At 34.5% G+C, this 19177-nt stretch overlaps 1 pseudogene; it reads left to right on the forward strand.

Moving 5' to 3' along the window:
• The first annotated feature begins 11594 nt into the window (after positions 1–11594).
• Positions 11595–17934, forward strand: LOC120193243 (annotated as a pseudogene).
• Positions 17935–19177: the final 1243 nt, after the last annotated feature.

The following is a 19177-nucleotide window of genomic DNA, read 5'->3' on the forward strand; positions in this document are numbered from 1 at the left end:
CATCATGTGCAAAAATCAGTGATCAATGCATTTTAATTTCATCCTTTGACATATCAATGTCAATTTATAAAAATGATATAAAATCATGCCGATATAAACAAGGTCGACTTATCGCAAGTCTTCCTGATGGTGTATAAAACATCCATGTATAATTTCATGCATGTATTGCACTCACCTTGACACTTTATATCTTTCAAAATATTTGTGCCTCACTATTGTCCACAATATACCCTTTTTATACTTGACTTGCTTCAATTGCAAATCAACCATGATCTGTATAAATCACAAATTTATAATAATACATATGTTAGTATTGTACTAACATAACCATATCCCAAAATAATTCCATAGCATACTTCAAACTCATTTCCACCAAATAATTCAGTACTTATTAATTCCTTTAACATTGGAACCCACTTTTCCAAATTACTCAAAATGGTCCTTCACCATTTTATCACTTAGATTATTAATACCAAAAATTCCAGTATTGAAATTATTTCACATCTAACACTCATTTTCAATTCCCGAACAAAAATTTCCAGCATAGTACATCAATTAAACAACTCTTACACAACAACCCATTAATTTTCCAGAATTCAGACAACTCGCACTACCCTTAAAGAATCATTATTCTGTATTGATATAGACACTGGAATTTAATTCCGTTTATTCCGTTAAAAACTAGACTCGAATACGAATCTATCCATATAAATAACTCCTTCTAATTCATTCTGTACAATTTACGGTGAATTTTCAAAGTTCACCAACAGAATCTGTTTTGTGCAGAATTCTGCTGTCCGGCTTTTCTGACATTTTCTCTGTTAAAAATTCATATATATTTGTATACAACTTGAAATTGATCTCCGTTTGTTTTAAACAAAACTAGATCCATATATGAACACAATATATAAAAATAACCTCTAAATTAGTTTTATGTATTTTCTGGTGAATTTTCGAACCTACTGCTAGAATCAAAATCCAAACTGTTTTCTTTAACTTCATTCATAGGTTCTTCATCAATTTTTACAACCAATTCTTTAAAATCATTTAACTCTTCAAAACCCATATAACACAAGAATCAAAATCCCCTTCATCAACTCAAGATAAATTTGAACATGAAACCCTCGTAATATTCATGTCAAAATGTAGAGAATTGAAAATTGAATATTTTTCCTAACCACACTTAGTCAAATTCTCAAGAAATAGCTTCAAAATTGAAACTAAAAATGCTTACCTTTCTTGCTTGAATGTGCCGGCCCTTGGAGGAAGAAGATGAGCTGAAATTGCTCATCCATGATTGATTTTTATGATATATTAATCCAACACATGCTTAATAATATATCATAATGGAATTTTTTATTCCATTCAATAAGAATTTCCATTATTGCCCTTAATGAATCTCCAAAATACCATAAAACCAAGCCATCTGATATTACAAAGTCAAATATAATTTAATTTGACTTTGACCTACGAAAATGCCCTGGAATTTTCAAAACTTGCGTTTTAGTCACTAAATTTCACTGTTTGGGTTAAATCTGAAAAATTGCATATTTCCAAACTAAATTTCTCTGATCCAAATTATTAAAATAATATTTCCAACCATTTTATAACATCCTTCAAATTTTTGTAACATTCCAATTCAATTCGAATTTCCGATTCCTTATCGGCTTTAACCCTTTCTAATTTTTCTTTACTAAAATTCCAAATCCATAAATGTGATTTCTATAAAACCCCACTCTCAAGATTAAACCATCTAATTATGGAATAATTTTTTTTAGGAAATTATCACTTAATTCCCTAAACTTTTCCCAAGTTTTATACTTTGACCATCAAACTTTTAAAATTTTTATTTTAATCATTGTCTAAATTTTTGGGTATTACAGATTTTAGGGAATGTAATATTTTTATTACAAAAATCTCAAATAGTAGCCTAACTTAAACGGCTAAGGGATGACACCTTCACTTCTCGTAGTACACGGGTTCAGGGCTTCTGTACCCTATATTATCATTTTTTTCTTTGATAAATAAATGTGTCAATTGCACCCAAAGCCACTAAATTTTAAAGATTTCAACTTTTAGCCTATAAACTTTACTCGAATTCAATCTAATCATTAATTTTCTATAATTTCCTTTTTTGCTTTGAATTCTAAACTTTATTATTTAACAATTAAATCAATAAATGACTGAAATAAATTCTAGCCCAAGATTAGGGGTGTGATAATCAACCAATATGTTGCAGTGTCTCGGAATCCATCTGATGATTGCCCCACGCTCCTTGATAAATTTGATCATAAATTGTTCACAAGAGGGTTTGTCACTTGGTTGATCCAGTCCACAACGACTTTACAATATGATTCGATAGACAACCTGAACTCATTGCACCATTCCGAGTTCAACAACTTTGATATCCCACTCTTCACATCAAGTAATTCACTAGAATAGGAGGGCCCGGGCCACAAGATTCGGAGAATTAAAAAAGAATATCATCGTTCTAATCCCTTAAGACCCCCTATACCACATTTATCACCTCTACGGTGCGTGCATGCCCCCATCGATATTTTAATTTTACCAGAGCAAGATGAGACAGAACCCACTTATGCATAGTCACAGCTTTGACAGATCTAAATCAATGGTTTCTTGCTAGCATAGGATCACTAACTAAATTTTTCATCGAAAGAGAACACTCTCCGCACTTAACTTTGAGCCAAGAGGCGAGGCAGACTTTCTCCAAATAGACCAACTGTAACCATTCCATAATTTTATCTTTAAAAACCAAGTCATTTCTAAACAGTCAAATTACAAATAACCGCAAAGGAGATAAAAGACCATACCTCGCTACCCGAGAGAACCCCGAAACCTCTCCAACCTTCCATAAACGCGACAGAATCCCTGGAGGAGGCAGAGGAAACCCCCATCCAGTAACAACGATTCATCCACACCTTTCAACTAAACCAACATGAAAAGAATAAATAATCGATGGTTTCTGAAAGATTTTGAAAAAAGAGCATAAATTGTTAGTGATGTTAGGCACTCTCCTTTTGATTAGTTCTACTTTTACCGGTACACATTCCATCATCACCAGCCAAATGAAAAGTTCCCCTTTGGGGACGAAACCAGGCTACACAAATTTGCTCCAAAAACTATTGGAATGTAGAGGTCCATTAATGAGCTTCTGTAATGACTTAACTGAAAATGACCCATCACTAGAGTCATACATCTCACTCAATCTATTTCTAACTCGTTGGATTTGAAGTTTTGGAGCCTTTCCATGAAATCATTCCATTGGAACGTTTCACGATCAAATAGAATTCTTCGAAGAAGGATGTGCCACTTCCAACCATTACTATATTTCCTTCCAAAATCCGCAATCGAACCTATCTTGTTCACAATCAAAGCATACAATCGAGGGTAACACGATTTTAAAGGCGAGTCACCAATCCAAACATCCTCCCAAAAGGATATGTGTTTGCCATCACTCACTTATGAGGAACTATTTGTTACAATATAACAATCCACAATATAACAATCCGGGACAAAAATATAAAATAAAATTTTATTAATACGTGAAGAGATACAATTTAGAGTAAAGAATCCGAATAAAACTGTAAACGAGTTGAGGCCTGCAACTACATAGTTTCCTTAAGAAATATTTTCGGCCACTCCTTGGTGCACGAGATGTTTTGGTTGTCTGTTTCCCAATATACAACAACGATATGATCAACGCAAAGTAGCATAACTTGCATATCACAAACTGAATCTTGTTAGAGGCTATCACCGAAAACAAGAGAAGAAGAAGAAAAGAAGTTTTGAGTTGTGTAAAACCTAGTAGGTTTACACAAATATTTATAGTGTTTTACATAGGAGAAGAATTCGAAACAACATATTTTGAAAAGTAAGGCTATTAATTAGTATCCGATAAAATTGGAAATAAGCCATTTTTAATTCAGAATATTCAAAAAAGATATGTCACATTTAAGGAAAATATTTAATTCGTAATGAGTAAAGTATCCATATGTCCGGACATTTACATTGCTCAATTCAATTTACACTTCCCTGTGGCTACGCGTGTGGCACAATTTCAACCCAAATCATTCAATAACTAGCAAGTGAGTTTGTATATATAAATAATATCTTTGCTTGATATCCCACCAACGTGTAATATGAGTTTTCTCATTTCCCTTACACAACACAATTCACATGTACCATACTTTAAGTATCAATATCTCATTCATCACTCAAATTTGAGCATATGAGATACTTTTGTAAAGATCTCATGGAGTAAAATATGAATCAATAAATGTATTATTAGATTTTCTATCTTTACACATAGAAAATATAAAGAGAAGTGTCCATTTGCTATTTTGGGAGGGAATAAACCATAATCACCTTCCCTAGTTTTACAAGAAATTACCCGATTCCACAAACTGAATTGTTCATTCCTGAACCTCACAACCCATTTACTCAACCGTGATCAATTCATAATTTTTAGGAGGGTTGTAAATGAGACAAGACATATCACAAGCTACTTGAGATCGACTCGATCAAAGCTCGATAAATACTCGACTCAAGCTCGATAAATACTCGACTCTAGTTCTTAACGAGTCGAAACGAGCTACTTGATACTCGATTCGAAAATCTCTTGAGTAGCTCAAAAATATAATATATTAAGATTTTATTTTTAAATAATAAATTATTAATAATATTAATATTTATGTGTTGAATTTATAGTTTATTTGGAGGCCGTACGATGATGGAAAAATTATGTCGTGCGTACCACAACATGTTTGGGAGGGTCGTCAATATTGGTGTGATGTTACACCATTGATTCATTTCGTATTTGTGGAGTTCCAATTTTTCGATAGAGTGTTAAGGCAGTTCGGCTTCCACCAACCTATTCCACGAATTCCAGAGAACCATGACGCTCCCCACAAATTAGATGGGCGGGGTAGGGTCGGATTCCTTGGCATTTCTAGATGCCACTCAGCCACAGACCCCGACTGCCAAGGCCAATGAGGGCCCGAGTACCCCACCCACTGAACTAGCCTCTAAATCAGAGCCGAGCTCCAACCCGTTCAAGAAGCAACCAGGCACAACATATCCACCTTAGTAAGTCGAGGTACCTTACATTGCATTGCATAGAATGTAGCTTAGTTTTAACTTAGTTTTTCTTAATGCATTAAGGATAATGCATTCCTCAAGTTTGGGAGAGGTAGTGTTCTTATTAGGTTATTTTTCATAATACTGTTAGCAGAATTAATTTACCATGACATTAATAATAATTAGGATAACTTGTTTGGAATAAGTTGATGATGCTCGATGATGATGAATTCTTATGGCTATTATTAACTGAATGTACATGACTTTTGAGTTGGATATGATTTGCTCTAGGACTTGGTTGTTTGTGATTTTAATTGTTACACGAGTGTATGCTTTCTATACTTAGGAATTTTAGATTTTTTTAGGAAAGAAAGCTTGAAGGCCTTAGTGTGTACTAATGAGAATGAACTTAATTACTTAAAGTAAACTCCCTTATATATTGTGAATTATGGTAAATTGAAAATAAATGCTTCGGTAAAACTGTAGAGGAACACTCTTATTTTCTATGGCATTACTTGGATATTGTGTTTCAATAAATGGCAGCTATAGCATACGAGTGAATGAAAGTAGTCACGGGATAACTCTGCCTATTTTCTTTGTTATGGCATTGCTCAGATACTACATTTCAATAAATGGCAGCTATAACAATAGTAAAAGGTAGTTGTGATAGGCTGACTCCCCTCGTAGTAGTACTAAAAATTTTAAATTTAGTTAAGTTAAATGAAAATGGGAGTAATGAACTTGTGCTTAAATTTGAACATATTCTATGACAAAATATTAGACTTTCTTTAGAATTTTTTAACCTGACTAAGCATAGATTGGATACAATCACGCATACACACACTCGCAAAAGACCTTGTCCTAGGTAATATTTTTGAAATCTCCACTTGTCTAGCTTGTTGAAGCCAATTTTTCTGAGGGATGAAAATATATCCCAAATGAATGTCTTGAAATTGAACTTTCCATGACATTTTGCTTTGGCTAACCTTTATCCATTGTTTGAGGAAAAATAATAGCTTAAGTTTGGGGGTATGATAACTCCATAAAAATATTATATTTAGAGCTTTTTCAGTTAAGTTATTGGTCGTCTAAGGCACATTTAGGTTCATATATATGCATTTAGGAGCATATAATTTCATTTTGTGGATTCTATTTCCCGTGGCATATTATTCTGTAAAGGATGTTTGTTTATGGGGAAGGTTGTGTTTTGCTAATGATGTGCAGGTTGATGAAGCAAAGAGTGAGCATGGAGAATTGCCGAAGCATTACCAGATGGTGAGCAAAGGAGAATTACCAAGGCAAATTGGGATGACTTTCGTGCGCAGAAAATGATAAAAAAGTGAAGAAAATATTTTTATGGGAACTGTCAGTTGTTCATGTTTGCTCGTGAATATCATGATAATCAATTGTTATTTTTGGAACCACATGAGAACCTAGCATCCTCTTCATGTGAAGGACATGAATCCTAGGGTACAAAGGGAATTTTGGCACAAAACCCTTGGATATTTTCCTAGTATAAATAAAAAACGATGCCACAAAAATTGGGGGGATTCTTTTGGGGGGAAAGTGAACTAGGCAATAGTGAAAAAGAGGGGCTGAAAGTTTCCATTTTTTTCCTTTTTCATCTTCATGGTGATAACCTCCATATCCAAGCTAGAGGGAGTGGCGTACTACTCGTCCGAGATGAGCTAGCTGCTAAAGTGATGTATGTGGTGGTCCGAGGAGCTATTGGCAGCCAACGTTGGGAGTTTTCCTCCACCTTCATGCTTTTATTTTTACTCTATTTATTGGGTTGTATGGAACGAATTATTCTCTTGAATATTTTGAACCCCACCATGAACTAAACATTATTTGGTGTGGGTTCTCATGGATGATTGAGTTTTTGTTTTAATGAATGATTTGAGTTTTTATGTTTACCTATTTGTTTTGGTCATTGTGCTTAATTACTTAAAATTGTAGGAGGCATGAGAGTGTCCATTTCTTAAGTATATTACTTAGTATTAGAGAGAAACTAGGTTAAAGATCCTTAGTGTTTGAGAGAAACTAAGGGAGGATCTACGTGAGCAATGGGTTTTAGCTGCGAGACCTAATCCATCTTAGAGATAAGGATAGAATTTCAATGACTAAAAGGAGTAGTGCAGATTCGATAGGTTCAAAGTTTATGTTCACGCCGAGAGGTATTATCGTGGCATTTGCATCTGTAAGGTTCCTTGACTTGAGAGAACGTATGGACACTCTTAGTAAACTCTATTGAGTAAATTAGACCATAGAAGCTTGAATCATTCTGAGAAGCAAGGCTTAGGATTCCTTAGTAACCCCACCATTCATTCCCATTGTATCTTGTTTGTGTGAGGATTGCTAAGTTATCTTACTTATCCTCGAATTCTCAATCTATTTTGACTTAGCATTTTTAATTGGTTACACTATAAACATCTCAATTTGCCATAACATTTCCATCTGCCACCCATCCACACTACCATTGAAATTACACCTGCATACATTTCATTTTGTCACAACATTTCTATTTTCTACCTTTCCATATTGCCATTGCAACTTCACCTGTGTACAGTTCATTTTGCCTCAGCAGTTCCATCTTACTTGTTCATACCACATTAACTATACTTAGTTATTTTAGAATTGTGCATAAACTTTACTCAAGATCACTCCAATCTTTGTGGAGACGATACTCAGTCACTACTATATTAATTGTTCGATTGTGTATACTTGCACATATTTTCACATAATTTATTGCACTCACAATATGGGAACAAGTTTTTGGAGTTAAGTATTGAGTCTTGTAACTTTGAAATTGATGGATAATTGGGATATCTTGACTTTTGCTTAAACTTGTTACCGTTTAAACTTGTTACCGCTTCATTGTCACATTGTTTCCGATAATTGATGTGATCATTAGTCGTTTGGTTTTCCTTGGTATATTGTCAAATGAAAGATTATTAATTTGAGATTTTAATAATTGATTAAGGCATGCTTGAGTACAAGCATTGAATAAGTGAGGATGAATTTGATGAGTGTATTATTTTGTTAATAGTTTATTATATTAGTTCGTGTTACCTCTTCAATAGTTCTAACTTGGGTTATTCATGTTCAAATTTGTGCATGACTCTATTTTCCAAGAAACAACATTTAAAAGGCAAATTAAGCATATTTTTTCCTATTTTCTAGGAGCAAGCCGGCACCAACTTCAAGATCAAAGGAGGAAAGCCATGCGAACAACAATTCTTTGAGAATTAAAAGTTGTAATTAAATTCAAACATTTGAGATTTTATTATTTAATTAATTAAGAATCTAGTTTACTTAGGATTTTAGTTATTTATTATTAAGACTTTTAGTTTACTAATAATTCGGAATTAAGTGTTTTAATGTTCTTAAGAGTTAGTATTTTATTTTCTTTAGGTTTTCTTAAGCTATAAATACCGATCAGGGTGATGCTTGACGGATCTACTATTTTATCGGCTTTAATTAGCTTTAGTATTTTTATAAAGATTATTTTTCTTCTACATCTTCTTTATTTTATTTTCTTTCTTCTATATCCTAAGTATGATTTTAATCATGCTTAGCTAAACTTCTACTTAGCTGATAGCTGAGCGATGAATCAATTCGTTTCGTTAGAATTGAAAAAGTGTTTCATATCTTTAAATTTCTTTCTTGATTTTCGGCAATAGTGGATTGACAATCGACCTTTCCTTCAAACATCTCGATGACATCAATCCAAAGAGCGAGCATTGGTTTGATCGACATTGTGATCTACTATTGGGGAGAAGAATCAGCTTGTAGCAAATTTAACTCTCTTAGAACAAACTTCGTGGCGGTCCGCTAAGTGAAATCAAGATCGAGTTTGATTCTCATCTAGACACCATAATCCGAGCATGATCTTTTCCAGCACTAAAGAAATAATTGACGTTACATCAATAGCCATTGTTAATCCAAACAAGGATTAACCTCCAACGATTGGCTTTGGAAATTAGTGAATCTGAAGTAAAATCTATTTCAATGATCTTTTCTCATCAAGATATGTCACATTTAAGGAAAATATTTAATTCGTAATGAGTAAAGTATCCATAAGTCCGGACATTTACATTGCTCAATTCAATTTACACTTCCCTGTGCCTACGCGTGTGGCACAATTTCAACCCAAGTCATTCAATAACTAGCAAGTGAGTTTGTATATAAATAATTTCTTTGCTTGATATCCCACCAACGTGTGATATGAGTTTTTCCATTTCCCTTACACGACACAATTCACATGTACCCTACTTTAAGCATCAATTTCTCATTCATCACTCAAATTTGAGCATATGAGATACCTTTGTAATGATCTCATGGAGCAAAATATGAATCGGTAAATTTATTATTAGATTCTCTATCTTTACACTTAGAAAATATGCCTCAGTTCCCATTTTATCACATTTTTTCCAACAAAATTTGCTCTCAACACCTTGCCAAAGTCATCATCATAATGAAACGAATTCAATATATCATTTCAAATTAAAGAGAAGTGCCCATTTGCTATTTTGGGAGGGAATAAACCATAATCACCTTCCCTAGTTTTACAAGAAATTACCCGATTCCACAAACTGAATTGTCCATTTCTGAACCTCACAACCCATTTACTCAACAGTGATCAATTCTTAATTCTTAGGAGGGTTGTAAATAAGACGAGACAGATCACAAGCTACTTGAGATCGACTCGATCAAAGCTCGATAAATACTCGACTCAAGCTCGATAAATACTCGACTCGAATGGAATCAACTCGACTCTAGTTCTTAACGTGTCGAAACGAGCTACTTGATACTCGATTCGAAAATCTCGTGAGTAGCTGAAAAATATAATATATTAAGATTTTATTTTTAAATAATAAATTATTATTAATATTAATATTTATGTGTTGAATTTATAGTTTATTTGGAGGTCGTACGATGATAGAGAAATTATGTTGTGCGTACCGTAACATGTATGGGAGGGTTGTCAATATTGGTGTGTTGTTATACCATTGATCCATTTTGTATTTGTGATGTTCCAATTTTCCGATAGAGTGTTAAGGCAGTTCGGCTTCCACCAACCTATTCCACGAATTCCAGAGAATCATGACGTTCTCCACAAATTAGATGGACGGGGTAGGGTCGGTGAGGATTAGTCTAAACCATATCAATCATTGGAACAACAAGGGTTCATACTTGCCAACGCTCACTCCCATACAAGCGGATGACTTTGACTTCAAGAGTTCGGATTACCTGAATTATTTTTGGTAACATGGAAAGCCGTTCTTGACAACGAACAGAGAAAGACGAAAATTTATAGAGTATAAGAAAAAATTTGGTAAACCCGAGAAATCAAGAAGGACTGAGAGTGGGAGTTCTTCTCACCATGGAGCAGAATAAGCGGCAATGGATAATATCCCACCAGAATCTTTTGATCACACAAGATCATTTAATTAACTGTTTGGTGATTCTGGTGTTACGCCCTACACTCCTAAGCTTGTTCCTCATCAATCACCCATGTTCTCTCCCATGTTTGGGGCAACAAATGATTTTGATCAGATGACATCTATGATGATAAATACGAGTATTTGTCCTCTAATAGGAGAGCATAGTGGTGGTGGGCATATATTTACAACATCGGAACATATGCCTTCGGTGAACGAGCAGATTGGTTATAATGAACAAACTCCTTAACAAGTGCAACGACCACAACGAAACTGACGTGCGCCTCGACATTATTATTCAACAACACCCCGACACCGTCAAGAGTTGTAAACACTTTATATGTTTGAATTATTATTAAATAAATTAGATATATTTATATATCGTTCATGGTACAGTGAAATTTATATTTAAATATTAAAATAAAAATTAAAGATTTAATTTGACTAAGGAGTTTAAATTGAGTTTTTTACTTGATTAAAGTTCGAAACTTTTAGTAAAAAAATTTCATTTGACTAAGGAGTGAGTAATTGAATTGAATATAATCTACAAATTTATAAAAATTAATTAACAAAATCTTTTTGGCATTTAAAGAACAAGAAATCAGAAAATGAGAAATAAAAGAACGTGCTTTATGAGTTTTGCTTTTGCTTATATATTCTTCTTTACTTAATTTTTAATCTATATTTGGAATGGGTATGAGAATGTAAGTTTTGATTAAATTCGTGTTCATAAAAAATAATTCGATATAGTTTTTGAATTTGTAAGCTTTTTTCCCCTTAAATTTTTGTTTTTAAAAAAATTAAAATATGGATTAAATTGAATAGTTTATAAATGATAGGATTAAACTTTTCATAAAAAATATTAAAATAGAGTTATGTACATGAATAAATCAGTAAAAAGATATTTAACTATACTAAAAAGTAAATTATTAGATATCATATTGTATGCTAACATCTTTATTTTACAGTAGTATTTTTACTAACGGAAAACACAAGGGAAAAAAAAGAGAAAAACGAGTTTATCCAATAACATTTTTGCATTGCAAATTTTCAGGGTTGGCATTGATCTTCCCACCATTGAAGTCAGATTCGAGAATCTAAATATTGAAGCTCAAGCTTTTGTAGGAACCAATGCTTTGCCTACATTTGTTAAGTTCATCACCAATATATTTGAGGTACCCATCTAGAAAATACTTCACAAATTCTTTCAATGTCTGTTTTATGATTTTTCTGACATTTGGTTTATTTTGTATTGTGTGATTAAAGGGCTTCTTGATTGAGATGGGGATTCTTTCAAGTAGAAAGAAGAAGCTTACAATCCTCAAAGATGTCAGTGGCATCGTTAAGCCTGGCAGGTAAACCCCAAGTTTTGATCTTTTACTGTTGAATTTAAGTTTTGGGTTTCCTAAAATTAATCAAAATACTTTATTCTCACGGATTTCTCACAGGATGACACTGCTTTTGGGTCCTACAAGTTCTGGGAAAACCACTCTCTTGTTGGCTTTAGCTGGGAAGCTTGATACTTCTCTCAAGGTGCTCTACAGAATTCTACTTTGGTTCCCTGCAACCTGAACATTTTAAATTATCTTATAATTTAGATATTTTCGTTTGTATTTTATAATGACAATCTGTTTTCATTCCATAGAATTTTATAAGTTTGTCCTCTAAAATTTTAGAAATTCGCCCCCTAATATAAAATATTGCGTCCTCTCGTGGTTCATTGGATTTTTGTTTCTTTTGAATTGGATTTTGGTATTGATCTTATTTTAAATCTGAAAGTGAAACTCTCTTGCAGTGTTCAGGGACAGTGACATACAACGGGCATAAGATGAATGAGTTTGTGCCCCAGAGAACTGCTGCTTATATCAGTCAACATGATCTTCATATAGGAGAGATGACTGTGAGGGAAACTTTGGCCTTTTCTGCAAGATGCCAAGGGGTTGGAGACCGTTATGGTTAGCCTTTTTTAATTTTTTATTTGATATCTTTAGGTGAAATATAAAACTCTCCTTTTTTTTTTATTCTACAAAGCATGTAAATTTTAGTTTTGGTTGTTTCAGATATGTTAGCAGAATTGTCAAGAAGGGAGAAACAGCAAATATTAGACCTGATCCTGACATTGATGTCTTCATGAAGGTAAAATTAATCACAGATTATAGACAGAATCAATTAATCATGTAATTTATGATTTACTTTGGCATTTTAAAATTTCAGGCAGCAGCAACAGAAGGTCGGGAAGCAAATGTAATCACAGATTATATTCTTAAGGTAATGTTAGAGAAATCTGAAGTATAATGAAAGATATGCAAACACTATGAAGAAAAAACTCTTTACTTATAGAACTCCTTTGCCATAAATTCTGCAGATTTTAGGACTGGAAGTATGTGCAGACACTATGGTTGGAGATGAAATGCTAAGGGGTATCTCTGGTGGACAAAAGAAGCGTGTCACAACAGGTGAAATGCTGGTTGGACCAGCAAAGGCACTGTTTATGGATGAGATATCAACTGGTCTGGACAGCTCCACAACTTTCCAAATTGTGAACTCACTCAAGCAAACTGTTCATATCCTTAATGGGACAGCACTAATCTCTCTTCTCCAACCAGCTCCGGAGGCTTATGATCTTTTTGATGACATTATTCTCCTTTCCGATGGTCGAATAGTATTTCAGGGTCCTCGCCAACACGTGCTGAGCTTTTTCGAATCTATGGGGTTTAGGTGTCCTGACAGAAAAGGTGTTGCGGACTTCTTGCAAGAAGTAAGGCTGGACAATGATTTTCTTCATTTTTTTTCATTGGAACAAAGTTTCCATTCCATCATATTTAATTTTAACTGAGTTTTTTCCATTGCAGGTTACATCAAGGAAAGATCAATTTCAGTACTGGGCACGTAGAGACCAACCTTACAGGTTTGTCACGGCAGATGAATTCGCCGAGGCATTCCTATCATTCCATGTTGGAATGGATGTCACAGATGAACTTCGAACTCCATTTGAAAAAACAAAGACCCATCCTGCTGCTTTGACAACCGCAAAATATGGTCTTGGAAAGTGGGAGTTACTGAAAGCTTGCACATCAAGGGAATTTCTGCTGATGAAGAGAAACTCTTTCGTCTACATCTTCAAGTTTATGCAAGTATGTACTCCTAGTCATACTTAATTCTTTTACCACAATTGTTATGGTTTACATGACTCTAACTTTTTTATTTTACATTTTATAGCTCACAATTATGGCGATAATTACTATGACACTCTTTCTGAGGACTGAGATGAACCGAGATTCGGTTGCTGGGGGAGGAATCTATATGGGGGCCATTTTCTTTGCCTTGATTTTGATAATGTTTAATGGAATGTCTTAGCTTTCAATGACCATTAATAAGCTTCCTGTCTTTTACAAGCAAAGAGACCTCCTATTCTTTCCTTCATGGGCATATGCTCTACCATCATGGATACTCAAGATTCCTATCACATTTGTAGAAGTTGGCTTATGGGTATTTATTACCTACTATGTCATCGGATTTGATCCGAATGTCGAAAGGTAAACAAAATAACTGACCATAAAAATTCATTGTGGAACTTAAAGTATTTTCGTATGCATTCTTTAGACAGTCAGTTTCTTATTAGCTATGATCCAAATTGATGTGCAAGCAATTTGTCTGATGCAGGTTGCTTAGGCAGTACTTAGTACTTGTTCTCGCTAACCAGATGGCGTCAGGGTTGTTTCGCTTCATTGCATCAGCTAGTAGAAACATGATTGTTGCCAATACTTTTGGCTCATTTCCTTTGCTTGTTTTTTTCGCAATGGGTGGCTTTGTCCTGTCTCGAGGTATGATGATAAGTCTTAGACACAGAACCAGACATCAAACTTTTCATGAAAACTAAACTCTTTTCTTATTGGTTTTCTTTGTTTAATGTCGCAGGTGACATACCGGGCTGGTGGATATGGGGTTACTGGATTTCGCCTTTAATGTATGGACAAAACGCATTGATGGTTAATGAGTTCCATGGAAACCGGTGGAGTCGGGCTTTGAATCTGCAAGCTTTATGATTTTGCTTTTATTTTTAAACAATCTTCTGATCATATGTTCTTTCATATTGAAGACTTTCCCAAACTCAACAGAGCAAGCAGGAATCGAAGTTTTGAAATCCAGGGGTTTCTTCCAAGATCCAAACTGGTATTGGATCGGAGTAGGAGGATTGATTGGATTCACAATATTGTTGAACTTTTTTTTCACCGTGGCTCTTACTTATCTAAACCGTGAGTATAGCTTTATCTATTTAGAACTTAATCCTCTTCATAGGGAGTGCTAATCCTTTACCTTTTATCGAATAAATATGCAGCATTTGGGAGTTCCGGGGCTGTAATAACCGAAGAAACGGAAAGCAACGAACAAGCCAATGGAGTTGAAGTTGGTGGAAACATTCAGTTAACAAACAATGAAAGTAGCTCAAATCATTTAACTGGATCAGGTACTAGAACTTATCTAGATTTGTTTGTCTTATTATTTACAAGCCATTTTGTAGGATGCTAAATCCAGTTGACATGCAGAGATTGAAGAGGATGTTCAAAGAATCTTCTCGTCGAAATCCTCGTCTATAACTGAGGCAACTGTTGGGGCCACTGCCGTCAAGAAAAAGGGAATTGTTCTTCCATTTTAGCCACATTCCATCACATTTGATGACATTATATATTCTGTTGATATGCCACAGGTAACGCAAGGTTCTATGTATAAATTGCTTATATGTTTAATGGTTGGACTTGTATTGTTTTTCCAGTTAATATGGTCCGCAGATGCAAAAGTTTAATTGATTCATCTTAAACTTCCCAGGAAATGAAAGAACAAGGTATTACTGAAGATAGGTTGGTGCTACTGAAGGGTGTTAGTGGTGCTTTTAGACCTGGTGTTCTTACAGCTCTAATGGGTGTCAGTGGTGCGGGTAAAACCACTCTTATGGATGTGCTCGCTGGTCGGAAAACTAGTGGCCATATAGATGGGAACATCACAGTTTCAGGTTTCCCAAAGAAGCATGAAACATTTGCTCGAATATCCGGATACTGTGAGCAAAATGATATTCACTCTCCTCATGTCACTGTGTATGAGTCTCTGCTGTATTCCGCTTGGCTTCGACTTCCTGCTGAAGTTAATGCTCAAACTAGAAAGGTTGGCATTCACGGAACTCTGAGCTATTTCAAGTCTCTAAATCTTCCTTGATATATGTTACTTATGTTTTTAATATGATAATGCAATAGATACAATTGGATCTTGAATTCCAAGGAATTATTCAAGTTGAGAAGTTTTTAGTTTGATACCCTTTTATTGCCTACTAGACAGAGTCCAACGAAATAACCGATTTTCTAAATGATCACTCTGGTACTTCTTATGTTAGTGGTTTTCTTTTGAATTTTCTTTCCAGATGTTCATCGAGAAAGTCATGGATCTAGTGGAATTGAACCCTTTGAGGCAAGCACTAGTCGGTTTACCTGGTGTAAATGGTTTATCAACCGAGCAGAGAAAGAGACTCACTATTGCAGTTGAGCTTGTGGCGAACCCTTCGATCATTTTCATGGATGAGCCAACTTCAGGGCTTGATGCAAGATCTGCAGCAATTGTTATGAGAACGGTTAGGAACACGGTGGACACCGGAAGAACGGTTGTCTGTACCATCCATCAGCCAAGTATCGACATATTTGAAGCATTTGATGAGGTGAGGAACTTGAAAGTCAATTTAGAAAGAATTTATTGCATAATTGTTGGCTGTTCATATGAGTTTATAACTGAATAAAACATGAAATTGCAGCTATTCCTCACGAAGCGGGGAGGACGAGATATATGTCGGGCCATTAGGACACTATTCGAAACATCTGATCAAGTACTTCGAGGTATGATGAAACGACAACCTCAAATATCAAGGTTCATTTAACTTATTCTTCCAACACTACAATGTTCATCTTTCTCCAGGGAATTCAAGGAGTTAGCAAAATCAAAGACGGATACAATCCAGCTACTTGGATGTTGGAAGTAACCACAACAGCACAGGAATTATCTCTAGGTGTTGATTTCACTGATAACTACAAAAACTCAGATTTGTACAGGTAATGATAAGATGCTCAGACTGAACATTGCAACAAAAGTGTGTAAATTTTTTCAGGAGAAACAAAGCTCTTATTGAAGATTTAAGCAAGCCTGCTCCTGGGACAAAGGAACTCTATTTTCCAACTCAGTACTCTCAGTCATTATTGACTCAGTGTGTTGCTTGCTTATGGAAACAACACTGGTCATATTGGCGCAACCCGCCATTCACAGCTGTTCGGTTTCTTTTTACGACTGTAATAGCATTGTTTTTTGGAACACTGTTCTGGGATCTCGGCTCGAAAACGTAAGCTACAAGCCAAAACCAAAAGGTCATACTTAAATGTGGTTTCTAGCAACATCATATATCTAATTGTCACATTTGTGGATTACAGGAATACTAGGCAAGAACCGACAAATGCAATGGTTTCAATCTATGCTGCTGTTCTTTTCCTTGGTGTCCAAAATGCTTCATCTGTGCAGCCTGTTGTTGCTGTTGAAAGAACAGTCTTTTATCGAGAAAGAGCCGCTGGAATGTACTCTGCCATGCCATATGCCATTTCACAAGTACGATTTTACGATTTGGAAAACTTGGAAAAGCTTCAGAACGGCTAAAAAAGTTGAACAAGCTTCCATTTTTTTTCAAATTGCAGGTCTTAATTGAGTTCCCTTACATTTTTGTTCAAGCCACTGTGTATGGCCTTATAGTCTACTCTATGATCGTATTCGAATGGAAAAAGTTCTTCTGGTACCTCTTCTTCATGTACTTCTCCTTACTATACTTCACCTACTATGGCATGATGGCTGTTGCTGTTACACCAAATCACCACATCGCATCGATAATCTCCGCCGCATTCTATGGAATATGGAACCTCTTTTCAGGGTTCATCGTCGCACGACCAGTAAGTTCTTCTCTTTTTATCATGCGATTCTCCATTGTTCAAGTTCATTCAGATTTCTTAACAACTCAATCTATTTTGCAGAGCATACCTATATGGTGGCGTTTGTACTATTGGATTTGTCCGGTATCTTGGACCTTCTACGGATTGGTTGTTTCGCAATTCGGAGACTTGAAAACAACCCTTCTAGACGGCGAGTTTCCTGGTCAGATGGTCGAAGAATATTTCAGAAGTTATTATGATTTCAGACATGATTTCCTGGGAGTTGTGGTTGCAGTAATTCTTGGTTTCACTTTGCTGTTTGCATCCATCTTTACTGTGTCCATTAGGCTGTTTAATTTCCAAAGGCGTTAGAATTTGTTCATGTATTAAATGCATGGCATTTTAATTTATATGCAAGTTTATCTTTATAACATACTACAGATTTTTTCATTGTAATAGAATATTTTGTTGTAACAGTATGAATTAATGAATAAAAACACTTTCTCTCTTATTAAACAATTGTGGAGTAATGTTTTTTTTTTAATTCTTTTTCTATTCAGAATTTTTTTCTATTATTAAAAGAAGTAGGGTGTTGAAATTGAGAAAGCTGTTGATAGTGTATAGAATAACTTTTTGCTTCATTAGTACGTCTCAATGAACACTGAAGAGATTGAGCCATGACCTCATCAATACCACGGCCACCGCCTCCGCCTGCCATTACCGGAAGTTGAAGAAGAAGATCGAAAAGAGAGGTTGTTGCAATGGTTGGAGTTGAAAGAAAATGGGGTTCCTTATATAGTTCTCCCATGCTTCGTATGAGCCTCCAAACAACTTCTCTCGTGGAAAAAAGCTCAATCTTGCTTCGGGTCTGCATTTTGAGCTTTGTTGAACTGTGTTTATATTGCTGTTATTGGGTAATTAATGGGGAATAGTCAAAGGAAGAGAACAACTTAAAGGAAAGAAATTTAAAAAAAAAAAGAAATATCACTTTTTTTGCACAAATAAATATAAAACAAAATCGTAAAAACTTAATATAAAAATAATTATCTAAATTATACCTCGAAATACAATCTGACGTATAAAATTTTTTCGTTAAAAATATGTGCATAATGTTTTCAACATTATATTTTTAGGTGTCCGGCGTTAACCACTATTAAAAATCTCCGTTAAATGACATGTGTTATGTTCTGATAATTTTGAGAATTTTTATTTAAAATAAAAAAATAGTAAAATATATTTTTTTCAAAAAAAAAAGCTAAACTTTTTCAAATCTTAAAAAAAGCCCAAAACTTTTACAACCTTAATTTTAATATCTATTTTATGAATTACGTTCCGTTTGTCGTTTGGTCAGCTGTGGTAGTCGATCGTAGCAATCGGTCTTGGACCGTTTACAGGGGAGGAGAACACAGGGGAAAGTAGAGGAAGAGGTTTTTTTTAATAAAAAATATTTATTATTATTAAAAAAAATTAAACATAAAACAGTAGACACAAAAAAAATATAATAGAGAAAACGTTGGATAATTATTTTTAACAAAAATTCTTTAGATACTAAATTATATTTCGAGGTATAATTTAGACATTTTTTGTATTATGCCAATCTAAAAAAAAGGATTCTCTTTCAAAAAAATTATATATATACAAAAGAAATTCTACTCTAAATTCCCATAAAAAAAAGTCAAGAATTGG

This window comes from Hibiscus syriacus, unplaced genomic scaffold (assembly GCF_006381635.1).
Source record: "Hibiscus syriacus cultivar Baekdansim isolate YM2019G1 unplaced genomic scaffold, ASM638163v2 tig00116989_pilon, whole genome shotgun sequence".
NCBI classification, from domain to species: domain Eukaryota; kingdom Viridiplantae; phylum Streptophyta; class Magnoliopsida; order Malvales; family Malvaceae; genus Hibiscus; species Hibiscus syriacus.